Source organism: Ailuropoda melanoleuca, chromosome 5 (genome assembly GCF_002007445.2).
Source record: "Ailuropoda melanoleuca isolate Jingjing chromosome 5, ASM200744v2, whole genome shotgun sequence".
Taxonomy (NCBI): Eukaryota; Metazoa; Chordata; class Mammalia; order Carnivora; family Ursidae; genus Ailuropoda; species Ailuropoda melanoleuca.
The window spans coordinates 111,939,182-111,955,932 of NC_048222.1; the positions used below are offsets into that span (position 1 = coordinate 111,939,182).

Consider the following 16,751-nt stretch of genomic DNA (forward strand, 5'->3'; position numbering starts at 1 on the left):
GGGCTTCAGAGGGGAGGGGGGTGGGGGAATTGGATAGGCTGGTGATGGGTGGTAAGGAGGGCACGTATTGCATGGTACACTGGGTGTTATACGCAACTAATGAATCATCGAACTTTACATCAGAAACCAGGCATGTACTGTATGGTGACTAACATAATATAATAAAAAAAAAAAGTAATTTCAACTAATTGTTGCAAAAATATACCTAAATAAGCATTTCACATAAAGGAAAATACAAATAAAGCAAAATAACAACAAGAACATAGGAAAGTCATTGTAGTAATATTCAAAGAAGTAAAAACGAAGCAATCTTGAGATAGTATTTTATGCAATTAATGCTTCTCTCTCTCTTTTTTTTTTGTCCACAAGAACTTTAATACCTAAATGTTTGATATATCATAGGTAATTGTCTAATAAGAGGCAATAGTGAAATTCGCAGTTCTGAAGTCAGATTGCCTGGATTCAAATCAAGTTTGCTTTCTCCTAGTCATGTAACTTTAGTCAAATTACTTCTCTTTGTCTCAGTTTTTTCATCTGAAAAAATGGGGTTGATAATAATAATACTATCTACATTTTAGTAGTATCTACATTATCTTACATTTATGAGACAAATGAGTTAACAGAAATAAAGCACTTTTAAGAGTAATAGTACAAAAAATACAAAATAAACATGTGAAAAATATTAACTATTATTTTATTGCTGTTGGCATTAGACACTGATACAAACCTTTCACAGTGCTAAATGGCAACATATATCAAACACTATAGAAATGTTCCTCCCTTTGTCCCAGTAAACACACTTCTAAAAATTTACTTCGTGAAATAATCCAACAGAAGGAAAAAGATCTGTACTAAGGAATGACTAGTGCAGTGTTATTTTCTTGTCATGGCAAACACTTTATTTGCTTTATTCCCCGACTTTGTTTACAAGGCTTGAAGCATATGGGATTGTTAATATTTTTCTCCTTGTGTTACAAATTAGAACTGGGATTCAGATTCTGATTGGTGAAATCCTAGATGCATACCAATCAGTGACTAGATAAATTTATTGTTTTAATATAACCATAAAGCAGATACTATGCAGTAGTTATTAAAAAGAATGAGGAAAAACAAAACAAAAGATCTTGGTTTCTGATATCATTTTTCAATGAAAATAACCAAGGCCCTTTGGAGAAATGGTTGAGTCTAGGGCTGGGAGAGTGAATGCATGAAATGGTCATGGAATGTCTTCCACTGCCAGAAGGAAAGAAATGCCAACAACAACAAACCACAACAACACCCTGAAACACGCACACACAACGCTGAGGATATGTCAGAGGGACACAGGAGCCAACTAAAGGAGCTCTCAGTGGCTGAAGCTAGAATAATTTGAATAACAAAATAAAGTAATATGCGATTATAACTCAAAGTATAAACTAATTACTCATAAATCCACACTGATATAAATGATTAAATAAAGAAGTAAATAGGGGAGAATAGATTAATCTCCCATGTAGAAGAATTGCAAAGAATATACAGATACTCTGCCTTTGAAGTGGTCCATAATTTCCACTCCTTAAATGTGGTCTGCACGTAGTGACTTCCTTCCAAAAACTACGGTGTGGAAAGGGGGAAAGAAGAGTCACCTTACAGTAAAGAAACCTGCCTAAAGGTGCCCTATCTAGGTGATCGAGGTTAACATCAAGAGTAATAAGTCATACTGATAGTATGTACCCATGATGTGATATGATGAAAATGACAATTCACCTCCATGGTCGTCCTCTCCAAATCCCAATCTAAGCATGAGAAAAACATCAGGCGAATCCCCACACTTTATAGAATAGCTGACCAGTCTTTTCCCAAACTAATTATCAAAAACTGGGAAAGTCTGAGAAAGTGTCCTAGGCAAGAGGAGATAACGATGCCTAAATGCAATAAGGTATACTGAATGGAATTCTGGAATAGAGAAAGACAGTAAGTAAAAACCAAGGAAGTCTGAACAAAATATGAACTTTTAGATAATAATAATTAATATTGGTTCATTTATGATAACAGTTGCACATACTAACCAAAGATGTTAATAATAGTGGAAACAGGATGGGATACATGGGAACCCAACTATCTTAGCGATTTGTCTGTATCTCTAAGACTGTTGAAAAATAGTTTATTTTAGGGGCACCCGGGTGGCACAGCGGTTAAGCGTCTGCCTTCGGCTCAGGGCGTGATCCCGGCATTATGGGNAATTTGTCTGTATTTCTAAGACTGTTGAAAAATAGTTTATTTTAGGGGCACCTGGGTGGCACAGTGGTTAAGCGTCTGCCTTCGGCTCAGGGCGTGATCCCGGCGTTATGGGATCGAGCCCCACATCAGGCTCCTCCGCTATGAGCCTGCTTCCTCCTCTCCCACTCCCCCTGCTTGTGTTCCCTTTCTCACTGGCTGTTTCTATCTCTGTCGAATAAATAAATAAAATCTTTAAAAAAAAATAGTTTATTTTAAAAACTTTTTTTTTTTTACAAACAAAACAAGACTCTTACTCTTTTTCTCTTCATGTATTCTTCCGGTCAGAAAAGGAGAATACAGAGCATCTAGAACAAGGAGGGTGCAGGACAGAATACACCACAGGTTTTTAGGCTGAGACAACAGCTAGAGTTGTGGGATAAAGAGAAGCATTCAACTGACCAAGAGATTAAGTGTTAATTTTGATTGAAATAGAAATGTTTAATATCCCATGATGTAACTGTTACTACCTGAAAAGAATCAGAAAAGGCTTTGAGACCTTTCTGAGGTATTCAAGGGAAGGGTGGGTTTGAAAGCTACTTTGAGAAACAAATAATATTGTTTCTTGATTTCTCATCACAAATCCAGTTACTTCAATAACGTTGTTAAATGAAATATTTGTTGGATAAATGAATGCACCCACACACAAACAGGTATTTCAGTTGATTCAGTGGGGTCTCATGTGCTGTTTGTATAACCCTCTCCCCCTTACAATTATCTCCAGTATTTGTTGGCATTCACGTATTTACTCAGGGCTTTGTGTCTGGAAATTGGAAAACCTTGACAGGGGTTTTGTTTGAGGTGAGGGATCGGGGGGAGACAGATCGTTGGAAGGAATGACGAGGCAGCTCTTCTGTATTGGGTTCCTTGGATTGCGTGGTCTCCTATTGAACTAGAGGGAATACTCAAAGACTCTTTTCAGACACCTGGGATTCTAGGAGAGAGGTGAGGCATTCTAGCTGGTGGGGTTGTTCATGGCCCTGGTGTAAAGCATATCAGAGTTGGGAAGAAGCCTGTGTTTCCTGGCTCTGCAAGCAATCAAGCATCTGCTTCAGCAAAAACGGCTTCAGCTGACTTGGCACAGAACAAACGCGTTCTCACAACTGCTTCATTCTGCAAGGTGGTGGTAAGGCTCCCTTCTAGCAGGATATAGGCAGCAGGAGTGGGAAGTGGGAGCAGGAGAGGAGAGGAAGAATGTCTGCTGCTGATAAAATCCTTTTTCTAGACTCTCAAAAGGTAATTGATAGAATCTTTGAGAGGGGCGGGTTTTTTTTTTTTTTTTTTTTTTTTTTTTTTGCTTAGGCGGGTAGAGTCTCAGAATCCTTGTAATTTTGGCCTAAAAATAAATATGACCCCATTCAGAGAAAAAGACATTGACAAGGCTAGCTAAAGATACACCTATATTCAATTTGATCCTTGGAGGTGAGAGGTGCAATATAGACTTACATCTGTTTTTCAGATAAAGAAAATGAGGCCTAGATAAATTCAGGTTAAGGTCACATGGGTAACAAACTGGTAAAAGTGAGACTCGATTGTAGTAATTTATTTTTTTGCATCATATATGTATAACCCAATATATATGGTAATTAATCTCCAGTTAAGAGAAATCGTACATTGAACCTCAATAGCAAAATGTACTGTAAACAAACTGCCAAGCTCTTAGTATGTTATGACAGACCATTATTCATTTTGGTTTTATGGAGAACTTATGGGGGGAGTTGATTTTTTTCCTGATTTTGCTTAGCAGTCACAGATCAACAAGTATAAAGAATATTAAGTAGGGAAGCTGTACCATGGCTCTGACAAGTGGACCGGCCCATGCCCATGTTATAAAGAGTTTTATTGTACACTCACCTTACTCACTCTCAAAGGGCTTTTGCAAAAGCACTTCTTTTCTCTTCGGTTAGACCATATTCTTTATAGATTGATTATGCTACTATTAATAACTGGCACTTTTCCCTTTATGAGTCATTGAATTCTTTTTGGAACATCTCTACTTCCAGGTGACATAAATTTCAATTTGCATTTTCCCCAGCTTCTCTCACACACACACACATAGCAAAATATTGTTTGAGCATATTACTTAAAGTTTGACAGACCTCTAGTTACCTGGGTTTCTTTCCAACCACTGGAACAAGCCTAAGTAAAACAATTGAATGTGCATGTGCTTCTTTCTCTTCTCATATATTTTTGTGGTTTCACTTGATAGCGGTAATAAATGTACAGTACAAATTCTATGTCCAGTCTTGGGCTTTTAAAAACTAACATAATTTTGTAGCATCTGCTTTTTTCATCCTGTAGCCATCCATGAGTAGATTTATTTTCTTGACCATTAGATGATTATGTTTTCATCAGATTAGGGAAATGATTGGAGAAGGTGTGCAAGACCACTAAGGCCTCACAGGAAGAGAAAATAGGCAGCAGAAGGTATAATGTGTTTGGGAAGAGAATCAGTGTGTATAGCATGTGCATGCCAAGTTGCTGGATAATACAGCCATTGCTGGCTCCCACCATGCACAGTTGTAGCATATCTTTTTCTTTTTCTAAGTAGTCCTTCTCTTTGGCATGATTAATATTCTTTCATTTGAACACAATTACAGAAGATGGTGAGCCTCTCATGCCAGCCATTATTTCTAGTAATTTCTTAGTAGCATCCACTATATTATCCCCAGTCCCTGTAGATATAAGATCAGCTGGAACAGGAGTCATATTGTTGCAAGACTCTGGGATAATCTCATACAAAGAACAATATGCCTACACTGAAGCCCAATTTAGAATAATTGTAGTAGTCTCTTTTCCCATCAGGTAATCTGAAGGAAGATTAATTATTGGAAATAATTATTATGGAAAGTATGTAACTCCTGTCTATCTTGCTGTAACCTAAAGTTCATGGAGAATTGTTGTCTGCTGATCTTTTTGATTTTAAAGATAGCATACTGATCCATAACCTCTTAATCTGACAGTAACTTGGGTAGTCTGTTTTCTTGCCCTTGACTTCCAATAGGACTTGGGAGGCCGGATCTGAAAGCTGTCTGCTATACAGAAATACTTGAATGCTTCCCTTTGTGCAATACAAAACTTGGAGGAAAAACTCCCTAAAGCTGTTAGAGGAATATAAAATTTGTCCTTATTTTTTCCTCCCAGATTTCATATCCTTTCTTCAAAGAGTAAACAAAAGTATGTTTTTCTAAGCCTGGCAGATTTTCCTCAGCTCTCTTTTCTTTGGTCCTGTTCTTTATACTCAAAATAATGACAAGACATGCCACTTTTTGCCCCTTGTAGCCCACATTCTACACTATTGCAGACATATTCCTTCCAGAAATCCCACAGTGATGAAGTGAAAGAGTCCTGAATTACTCTTTGCTCTAAGGATGAATCCTATACATATTGTGCAATGAGGAACTGTCCTGAACTTGGGCCAGATGCTATCTAATAATATGAAGTTCCATCTGTCAATAAATGTAACAGGCCTGCTGAACTATGAAACAGCACCATCTAATCTGCCCCAGAAGCTGAAATTGTGTGAGGTGGATTAAGTGATTTTGACCCAATTTACTTAATGTATCTCTCTCTGGTTAACTTTATTCCACACGATGGTACAGATTCTGCCTTTTCTAAGCCCACCAAATATTTCAGGCTTTTTTTTTTTTTTTNTTTTTGAGAAAAAAAAACTAAAGAGAGAAGATTGGATACTCAACAGATACATTCGTCTTCTTTTATGATTTGGACGCAAAAATGGACCAAATCTCCACATTCTTTGTAACTGCACCGGGATACTTTTTTTCCTGGCAGAATCAACAGCTGGATTTTAACCACAGTTATCGATGAGGTTTTTAAGTCTCAGTCTTCCCCAAATTAACTATCTCTCAATTAGAGATCCTTCATCAAGAAAACTTTCAAACTACTAGATTATCTTCAGATGCAGGTTTAACAGAGGAAGTAACAAAGAGAGAAAATAGTATGTTGGGCTTGTTTCATGTTAAGATAGATAATATTTGCTGCACAGAGATTGTATGCCTGATACCAAGTGCTGTGTTGTTTAACTCATGTAGTCTTTGCAGTAACATGCAAATGCAATAACCCCTTGATGCTGTTGAAATTGGAAAGTCAAATCTTGGTTAGCACAGCTAGTGGGTGGCAGAGATGGGAACCCAAGCATGTCATCCACATGCAGGCTCTTCATGGAGCCTGCTTTCTTGACTGGGTGCTTTTGTGTGTCAGCGACTAGACTGATCAGCAAGAGTTGGAGTCTTCATTCAATGCCCGTCACTTTCTGTACTTTACCTTAGGTTCTCAAACGCGAAGTTTGTTTTCCCTTGAGGGTCTTTGCATTTGCTGGCGTCTGGTTTGGAACCACTCTTCCTTCAGTCTTTACATTATTGGTGCTTCAATATCTTTATAGCCTCAAGTGAGACATCTTCACTTCTGGGAGGCCATCCCTCACCACCCAGTAAAAGGAGGTTTCTCCTCCCCTAATCTACTGCCATTTGCATTTCACCAGCATTCACATTCATAGCTCCTTCCTACCATGTATCGCTTTCCACAATTCATATTGTGTACGCGGTATGTGTTTATCTGCTTGCTTAATTAATGTCTGCCTCCTCCCCCTTCATGTTCCCCATTTAAATGATGGCTTCATGAATGCAGACTCCATGTAGTTTTGTTCTGGGACCAATAAATTGTTAGATTGTTAGATGAATTAAGGCATATGTTCAATACAATGTCTAACATAGCGGGTTTAGCAAAATTGCAGTTATTGTTTGTGTGTGTGTTTGTCCTTTTGGTAGGGATAGATCACAAAATCAAGGCATGTCTACTTTTCAGTCATAGGAGTCCATAGTCACAAATTGCCTGAGAACTTAAAAGTTAAGAGGAGCATAATTTCTTTCTGAGAGCTAAATTTTCACATGAAAATGTAATGGATTGCAGTCAGAGTGGGTAAATCACCTCAAAGAGGTTGTAGACAAGTGAGACCCAATTGTAGGCTGAGTGATGTTGCAACATTTCTAGAAGACAGCATCTGTTATTGGCTGAATTATGCCCCCCCAAATTCATATGTTGAAACTCTCACTGCCAGTACCTCAGAATGTGCCTATGTTTGGAGAGAGGGCCTTAAAGAAGTTACTAAGTTAAAATGAGGCAGTTAGGATGGACCCCAATCCAATCTAATTGGTGTCTTTGTAAGAAGAGGACATTTGGACACAGAAAGACACGGGGAATGCGTGTGCAAAAGGGAAAGAACATGTGAGAGACAGGGAGAAGGTGGCCATCTGTAAGCCAAGGAGAAAGGTGTTAGGAGAAACCAAACTTCCCAATGCCTTGATATTGGACTTCTAAACTCCAGAACTGTGAGAAAATATATTTCTCTTGTTTAAATCTTCCAGTCCATGGTAATTTGTTAGGCAGCCATAGAAAACTCACACAGCATCTAAGAATCAGAAGAAAGTTGGCCGTTCAATGACAAAGATATAAGATAGTCACAAAGGAAAACCTTGTGATTTCCTGTTTAAAAATCGCTCAAGGAAGAAGCTCATGGATTTTGTGTATTCTCATCTTGTTGGAANTTGATATTGGACTTCTAAACTCCAGAACTGTGAGAAAATATATTTCTCTTGTTTAAATCTTCCAGTCCATGGTAATTTGTTAGGCAGCCATAGAAAACTCACACAGCATCTAAGAATCAGAAGAAAGTTGGCCGTTCAATGACAAAGATATAAGATAGTCACAAAGGAAAATCTTGTGATTTCCTGTTTAAAAATCGCTCAAGGAAGAAGCTCATGGATTTTGTGTATTCTCATCTTGTTGGAAAGACTTTCTGTGATGGAGATGAGGTGGATTTATCAATGTGTCTTGACCTGATGCCATCACATATTCAATTCTCATGTTATTCACAAAACGAATGTTTTTATGTGATATAACAAAGAGACTTTGTAAGCCTTTCCCCCCCTAGTTTTATTGAGAAGTAATTGACATACTTAACTGTATAAGTTTCAGGTTTGATTTACATATGTTGTGAAATGATTTCCATAATAGGTTTAGTTAACATATCATATCATATAGATACAATGAAAAGAAAAGAAAAAAATTCTCTTTGTGATGAAAACTCATAAGGTATGCTCTCTTACAATGTTTTTGTATATCATACACCAGTGTTAAATATAGTCATCTTGTTATACATTATAGTCATACCTTGGAGATACTGCAGGTGCTGTTCCAGACCACCACATTCAAATGAATATCACAATAAAGTGAATCAAATAAATTTTTTGTTTCCTGGTACATGTAAAAGTTATATTTACACTATACTGTACCCTATTAAATGTGCAATAGCATCATGTCTAAAAAAAGAATGTATATACTTTGATTAAAAACTATTTTGTTGGGGCACCTGGGTGGATCAGTTGGTTAAGTGTCCCACTCATTATTTTGGTTCAGGTCATGATCTCATGGGTTGTGAGATTGAGCCCTGCATCAGGTTCTGTACTCTGGGGGAATCTGCTTGAGATTCTCTCCCTCTCCCATTGCCCCTCCCCCTGCTTGTGCTCTCTCTGTCTCTCTAAAATAAATAAATGTTTAAAAAGCACTTTGTTCCTAAAAATACTAGCCATCATCTGAGCTTTCAGTGAGTCGTACTCTTTTTGCTGGTGGAGGGTCTTGCCTTGATGCTGATGGCTGCTGACCGATCAGGGTGGTGGTTGCTGAAGCTTGCAGTGGCTGTGGCAATTTCTTAAAGTAAGACAACAATAAAGTTTGCACATTGATTCCTTTTGTGGAAGAATTCTCTGTAGTATATGATGTTATTTGATAAGTCTTACCCACGGTAGAATTTCTGTCAAAATTGAATTCAGTCCTCTCAAACCCTGCTGCTGCATGAAGTTTACATAACAATTTTCTACATCTTTTGTTGTCATTTCAACAATCTTCACAGCATCTTCACCAGTAGATTCTATCTAAAGAAACCACTTTTTTTGTTTATCCATTAGAAGCAACTCCTTATCTGTTCAAGTTTTGTCCTAAGATTTCAGCAATTCAGTCAAATCTCCAGGCTCCACTTCTAATTCTAGTTCTCTTGCTATTCCCACCACATCTGCAGTTACTTCCTCCACTGAAGCCTTGAATCCCTTGAAATCATCCATGAGGGTTGGAGTCAATTTCTTCCAAACTGCTGTTAATATTGTTATTCTGACCTCTTCCCACGGATTGCAAATGTTCTTAATGAATCTAGAATGGTGAATCCTTTCCCAAAGGTTTTCAACGGACTGTTCTCAGATCCATCAGAAGAATCACTTTCTATGCTAGCTATAGCCTCATGAAATGTATTTCTTAAATAGTAAGACTTGAAAGTTAAAGTGACTCCTTGACCCACGGGCTCCAGAATAGATGTTGTGTTAACAACCATGAAAACAACATTCATCTCATTGTACATCATTATCAGAGCTTTTGGGTAGCCAGGTGCATTGTCAATAGGCAATAATATTTTGAAAGAATTTTTTTTTTCCTCTGAGCAGTAGGTCTCAACCGTGGGCTTAAAATATTTAGTAACATATAAACATATGATATATGTTTGTAAACATATGCACTGTCATCCAGGCTTTGCTATTCATTTGCAGAGCACAGGCAGAGTCGCTTTAGCGTAATTCTGAAGGACCCTAGAATTTTCAGAATGGTAAATGAGCATTGGCTTCAAGTTAAAGTCATCTGCTGTATTAGCCCCTAACAAGATAGTCAGCATGTCCTTTGAAGATTTCAAGCTAGACACTGACTTCTCCTCTCCAGTTAGGAAAGTTCTAGATGGCAACTTCTGTCAATACAAGGCTGTTTCATCTACATTTAAAATCTACTGGGTGTAGCCACCTTCATGGATTTTCTCAGCAGGATCTTCTGCATAACTTGCTGTAGCTTCTCCATCAGCGTGTGCTGCTTCACCGCGCATTTTTCTGTTATGGAGACAACTTCTTCCTTAAACTTCATGACCCACCCTCTGCCAGCTTCCAGCTTTTCTTCTGCAGCTTCCTCACCTCTCTTAGCCTTCATAGAATTGAAGAGAGTTGGGGCCTTGCCCTGGATTATGCTTTGGCTTATGAGAATGTTGTGGCTGGTTTGATCTTCTATCCAGACCACTTGGACTTTCTCCATATCAGCAATGAGTCTGTTTCACTTTCTTATCATTCATATGTTCACTGCAGTAGCACTTTCCATTGCATTCACAGTGCGGCTGTTTGGTGCAAAGAGGCCTAGCTTTTAGCCTTTTCTCAGTTTTTGACATGTCTTCTTCACTAAGCTTAATCATTTCTAGATTAAAATCTACTGGGTGTAGCCACCTTCATGGATTTTCTCAGCAGGATCTTCTGCATAACTTGCTGTAGCTTCTCCATCAGCGTGTGCTGCTTCACCGCGCATTTTTCTGTTATGGAGACAACTTCTTCCTTAAACTTCATGACCCACCCTCTGCCAGCTTCCAGCTTTTCTTCTGCAGCTTCCTCACCTCTCTTAGCCTTCATAGAATTGAAGAGAGTTNGAAAATCTATTGGGTGTAGCCACCTTCATGAATTTTCTCAGCAGGATCTTCTGCATAACTTGCTGTAGCTTCTCCACACCTCGCATTTTTCTGTTATGGAGACAACTTCTTCCTTAAACTTCATGACCCAACCTCTGCCAGCTTCCAGCTTTTCTTCTGCAGCTTCCTCACCTCTCTTAGCCTTCATAGAATTGAAGAGAGTTGGGGCCTTGCCCTGGATTATGCTTTGGCTTATGAGAATGTTGTGGCTGGTTTGATCTTCTATCCAGACCACTTGGACTTTCTCCATATCAGCAATGAGTCTGTTTCACTTTCTTATCATTCATATGTTCACTGCAGTAGCACTTTCCATTGCATTCACAGTGCGGCTGTTTGGTGCAAAGAGGCCTAGCTTTTAGCCTTTTCTCAGTTTTTGACATGTCTTCTTCACTAAGCTTAATCATTTCTAGATTTTTATTTAAAGGGAGAGAGGTATGTGACTCTTTCTTTCACTTGAACACTTAGAGGTCATTGTAGGATTATTAATTGGTCTAATTTTAATATTGTTTTGTTTCAGAGAATTAGGAGGCCTGAAAAGAGGGAAAGAGGGAAACTGCTGGTCAGTTGAGCAGTCAGAGCTCACACAACATTTATTGATTAATATCTCCATTTTATATGGGCATAGTTCGTAGAGCTCCAAAACACTTATAACAGTAACTTCAAAGATCACAGATCACCATAAAAAATATAATAATAATGGAAAAGTTTGAAATATTGTGAGAATTACCAAAATGTTACAAAGAGAGAAAGTGAGCAAATGCTGTTGGGAAAAAATTAGTGCCAATAGGTTTTTTCATGCAGGATTGCTACAAACCTTCAATTTGTAGAAAGTTCAATGATCTAGGAAGCTCAATAAAGTGAAGCACAATAAAATGAGATATGCCTGTAAGTCAACATTTTTATCCATTTATCTACCAGTGGACACTTAGGTTGTTCCATGTCTTGGCTACTGTAAATAATACTGCTATGAACATGGGGGTGCAGATATGTTTTTGAGCTTGTATCTTGTTCCCTCTGAATATATTCCTACAAGAAGTATTGTTGGATCAAATGGTAGTTCTATTTTTAATTTTTTAAGGACCCTCCATACTATTTTCCACAGTAGCTGTATCAATCCCACCATCAGTGCACAAGTGTTCTTTTTCTTCACATCCATGCCAGCATTTATTATCCCTTATCTTTTAAATGATGGCCATTCTAACAGGCATGATATGATATTTCATTGTGGTTTTACTTTGCATTTACCTAATGCCAAGTGATGTTGAGCATCTTTTTATTTACCTGTTGGCCATTTATGTATTTTCTTTAGAAAAATGTCTATTCCGGTCCTTTGCCTATTTTTAATTGGATTATTTAGGGGTTTTTTTGTTTTGTTTTTTTGTTTTGTTTTGGTTTTTTGTTTTGTTTTGTCTTGTTTGTTTGTTTTGTTTTTGCCATTGAGTTGTATGAGTTCTTTATATACTGNAATTATTTAGGGTTTTTTTTGTTTTTATTTTTTTGTTTTGTTTTGGTTTTTTTGTTTTGTTTTGTCTTGTTTGTTTGTTTTGTTTTTGCCATTGAGTTGTATGAGTTCTTTATATACTGNATAGAGCTCCAAAACACTTATAACAGTAACTTCAAAGATCACAGATCACCATAACAAATATAATAATAATGGAAAAGTTTGAAATATTGTGAGAATTACCAAAATGTTACAAAGAGAGAAAGTGAGCNGCACTTTCTTATCATTCATATGTTCACTGCAGTAGCACTTTCCATTGCATTCACAGTGCGGCTGTTTGGTGCAAAGAGGCCTAGCTTTTAGCCTTTTCTCAGTTTTTGACATGTCTTCTTCACTAAGCTTAATCATTTCTAGANGTGGATATTAACCCCTTATCAGATATAGTGTTTTCAAATATTTCTACTCAGTCCATAGGTTGTCCTTTCACTTTGTTGATGGTTTCGTTTGCTGTGCAGAAGCCTTTTAGTTTGATATAGTCCCTCTTGTTTATATTTGATTTTGTTGCTTGTGCTTTACGTGTGATTTCTAAAAAAATCATTACCAAGACCAATGTCAAAGAACTTTCTTTCTATGTTTTTTCCCTAGGAGTTTCATGGAGTCCAGTCTTACCTTTAAGTCTTTAATCCATTTTGAGTTAATTTTTGTGAGTGGCATAAGATAAGGATCAAATTTTGGTTTTTTTACATGTGAATATATAGTTTTCTCAGAGAAAAAGAAGAGAATGTGTTTTCCTCATTGAGTATTCTTGGATGTCTTGTCAAATATTAGTTGACTGTATATGCTTGGGTTTATTTCTGGGCTCTTGATTCTATTCCATGCGTTTACTTATCTGTTTTTATGTCTGTACCATGCTGTTTTAGCTTTAACTTCTATAGCTTTCTAGTGCAGCTTGAAATCAGGAAATGTGATGCCTTCTGCTTTGTTCTTCTTTCTCAGGATTTCTTTCAGGGTCTTTTGTGGTTCCACTAAAATTTTAGGAGTTTTTTTTCTACTTTGGTAAAAAAAAAAAATGCCATTAGAATCTTACAGAGATTACATTGAATCTATAGATGGCTTTTGGTTGTATTGAAATTTTAACAATATTAACTCTTCTAATCATTAAACACAGGATACATTTCCACTTACTTGTGTCTTCTTCAATTTCTTTCATCAGTATCTTATACTTTTCAGAATAAAGACCTTTCGACTCTTTGGTTAAATTTATTCCCAAGTATTTTTGTTTTGTTTTGTTTTTGATGCTATTGTAAATAGGATTGATGTCTTTCTTTTTCAGAAAATTTGCTTTTGATGTATAGAAATGCTACTGATTTTTGTATATTAATTTTGTATCCTGAAACTTTACTGAATTTATTGATTAGTTCTAACAGTTTTTTCGCTGTGACAAAAGTTATGACAAAGGCATGACATCTGCAAATACAGAAAATTTTATTTCTTACTTTCCAATTCTGATTTTATTTATTCATCTATTTATTTATTATTGCTTTTATTTCTTTATCTTGCTTGATTGCTGTAGTCAGGCCTTCTTGTACTATATTGAATAGGAGTCATAAGAATATACATCCTCTCTTGTTCTGATCTTAGAGGAAAAGCTTCCAACCTTTCACCATTTAGTGTAAAGTTAACTGTGAGCTTGCCAGATATGGCCTTTATAATGTTGAGATATATCCCGTCTATGCCTAGTTTGTCAAATTTTTTTTTATAAAAAATGAACATCGGATTTTGTCAATTGCTTTTTCTGCATTAAGATGATCATATGATTCTTTTCTTTCATTCTATAAATGTGATATATTACATTAACTGATTTACATATATTGAATCATCCTTGCATCTCAGGGATAAATCCCCCTTTGTCATGGTGAATGATCCTTTTCTAATGGGCTGCTGAATTTGGTGTGCTAGTATTTTGTTGAGAATTTCTGCATCTGTGTTTATCAGGAATATTGGCTTGTAGTTTTCTTTTCTGGTAGGGTCCTTATTTTGGCTTTGGTATCAGGATAATGCTGGCTTTGTAAAATGAGTTTGGGAGTCTTCCTTCCTCTTCCATTTTCTGGTAGAGATTGAGATGGATTGGTGTAAATTCTTCAAATGCTTGGTAAAATTCACCAGTGACGCTATCTGGTCCTAGGTTTTTCTTCTTCGAGAGATTTTTGAAGACTAATTGAATCTCCTGACTCGTAATTGGCCTATTCAGATTTTCTATATTTTTCTGATTAAATCTTGATAGGTTGTATGTTTCTAAGAATTTTTCAATTTTTTTCTAAATTTCCAGTTTGTTGGCATATAGTTGTTCATAGTAGCCTTTTATGATCCTTTGTATTTCTTTGATATCAGTTATGTCTCCTTTCATTTATAATTTTGTTGATTTGGTTCTTCTCTATTTTTCCCTTGGATAGTCAAGCTAAGGATTTGCCAATTCTGTTTATCTTTTCAAAAACCAACTTTTAGTTTGGTTAATCTTTTGCTTCTCTATTTTTTCTTTTGTCAATCTATTGTTTTTCTGTTCTCCATTTTATTTATTTCTGTTCTAGCCTTTGTTGTTTCCTTCCTTCTGCTAACATTGGGTTCTGTTTGTTTTTATTTTTTTAATCCCTTAAGGCATAGAGTTAGATTGTTTATTTGGGCTCTTTCCTGCTTCATGGTGTAAATGTTTATTGCTATAATCTTCTTTCTTAGAACTCTTTTTGCTGTACCCCATAAGTTCTGGTGTGTTGTTTCCATTTTATTTGTCTTAAGAAAGTTTTTTAAGATCTTATTTATTTATTTGAGAGAGAGAGATAGTAAGATAGAGAGCATGAGCAGGGAGGAGAGTCAGAAGGGGAGGGAGAAGCAGGTCCCCCACTGGGCCAGGAGCCTGTTGTGGGGCTCAATCCCAGAACCCTGGAATTGTGACCTGAGCCAAAGGCAGACATTTAACCAACTGAGCCACCCAGGCGCCCCTTATTTCCCTTTTAATTTCTTCTTTGATCCACTGGTTTTTCAGGAGATTGTTGCTTAATTTCCATCTGTTCATGAATTTTTCATTTTTTCTTCTTGTTATTGATTTCTAGTTTCATTGCTACTTATATGCTATTGTGGTCAAAGAAGATACTTGCTATGATTTTAATCTTCTTGATTTTGTTAAGACTTGTTTTGTGGCCTAACATATCATCTATCCTACCAAATGCTCCATGTGTGCTTGCAAAGAATGTCTATTCTACTGTTGTTGGATAGAATATTCTGTATATATATATATATATATGGCTCATTTGGTCTATAGTGTTGTCCAGATCTGCTCTTCCTTATTGATTCTCTGGATTATCTACCCATTGTTGAGAGTGGGGTATTAAAGTCCCAAACTGTTCTTGTATTGCTGTTTATTTCTCCTTTCAGCTCTGTTTTTGGTTTTGTATTTTGGGTTTTTTTGTTTTGTTTTTGTTTTTGCTGTATATATTTAGATAATAAACCCAATGTTGGGTACATATATATATATTTATAATCATTACATCTCCTTGATGGATTAGCCTTTTTATCATTATATAATGATCTTCTCTGACTCTTTTTACAGTTTTAAAAAAAATTATTTATTTGAGAGAGAGAGAGTGCAGAGTTTGGAGGGGGGGCAAAAAGAAAGGGAAAGAGAGAATCTCAAGCAGACCCCCTGCTGAGCATAGAGCCTGACATGGGGCTCGATCTTATGACCCTGAAATTATGACCTGAGCTGAAATCAAAAGTCAATAGCTTAACCAACTGAGCCACCAAGGTTCTCTTCTTTTTACCATTTTTAATATGAAGTCTATTTTGTCTGATGGAAATATAGCTAGTCCTCCTTTCATTTTTGTTTTGTTTGCTTGTTTTGTTTACCATTTACATGAAATATCTTTTTCCATCCCTTTATTTTCAGTCTAAGTGTGTCTTTAAGGCTAAAGTATTTCTCTCATAGGCAGCATATCATTGGATATTGTATTTTTATCCATTCAGCCAGTCCATGTCTTTTTATTGGAAGATTTAATCCATTTACATTTGAAGTAATTATTGGTAGGTAAGGACTTACTATTGCCATTTTGTTAATTGCTTTTCGGTAGTTTTGCAAATACATTGTTCTTCTTTCTTATTGGGCTGTCTCTTTTCATGGCAAACACACTTTTAGGTGGCCCTTGTGATCCCCAGCTTTTGGTGTTCACACTTTTATGAGATCTCTTACCCTAGAGTGTGGGTGGAACTTGTGTCTTATTTCTAAACCAATAGAAGATGGAAGAGGTAATAGGATATATATGATTGCATGTGTGTAGCATGTTATGTAACATTATATGTTTGTTATATAAGATTTTAGCAATCATTTTGCTGGAGTCTCTTTTGGTAGCTTTGAGAAATTAATGAGGTATGTTGAAAAACCTCATATGATAGGGAAGTGCAGGTGACCTCTAGGCGCTAAGGGCAGCCTCTGACCAACTATCAACA

The 16,751-nt window shown here is 36.6% G+C and overlaps 1 protein-coding gene and 1 pseudogene across 3 annotated transcripts in view; one reads left to right on the top strand and one right to left on the bottom strand.

The window, feature by feature from the left end:
- The window catches only part of INPP4B (inositol polyphosphate-4-phosphatase type II B), a 753,420-nt gene that overhangs the window by 208,796 nt on the left and 527,873 nt on the right, over positions 1-16,751 (top strand). The window lies entirely within an intron of this gene.
- On the bottom strand, positions 8,857-11,285 carry LOC117802472 (annotated as a pseudogene).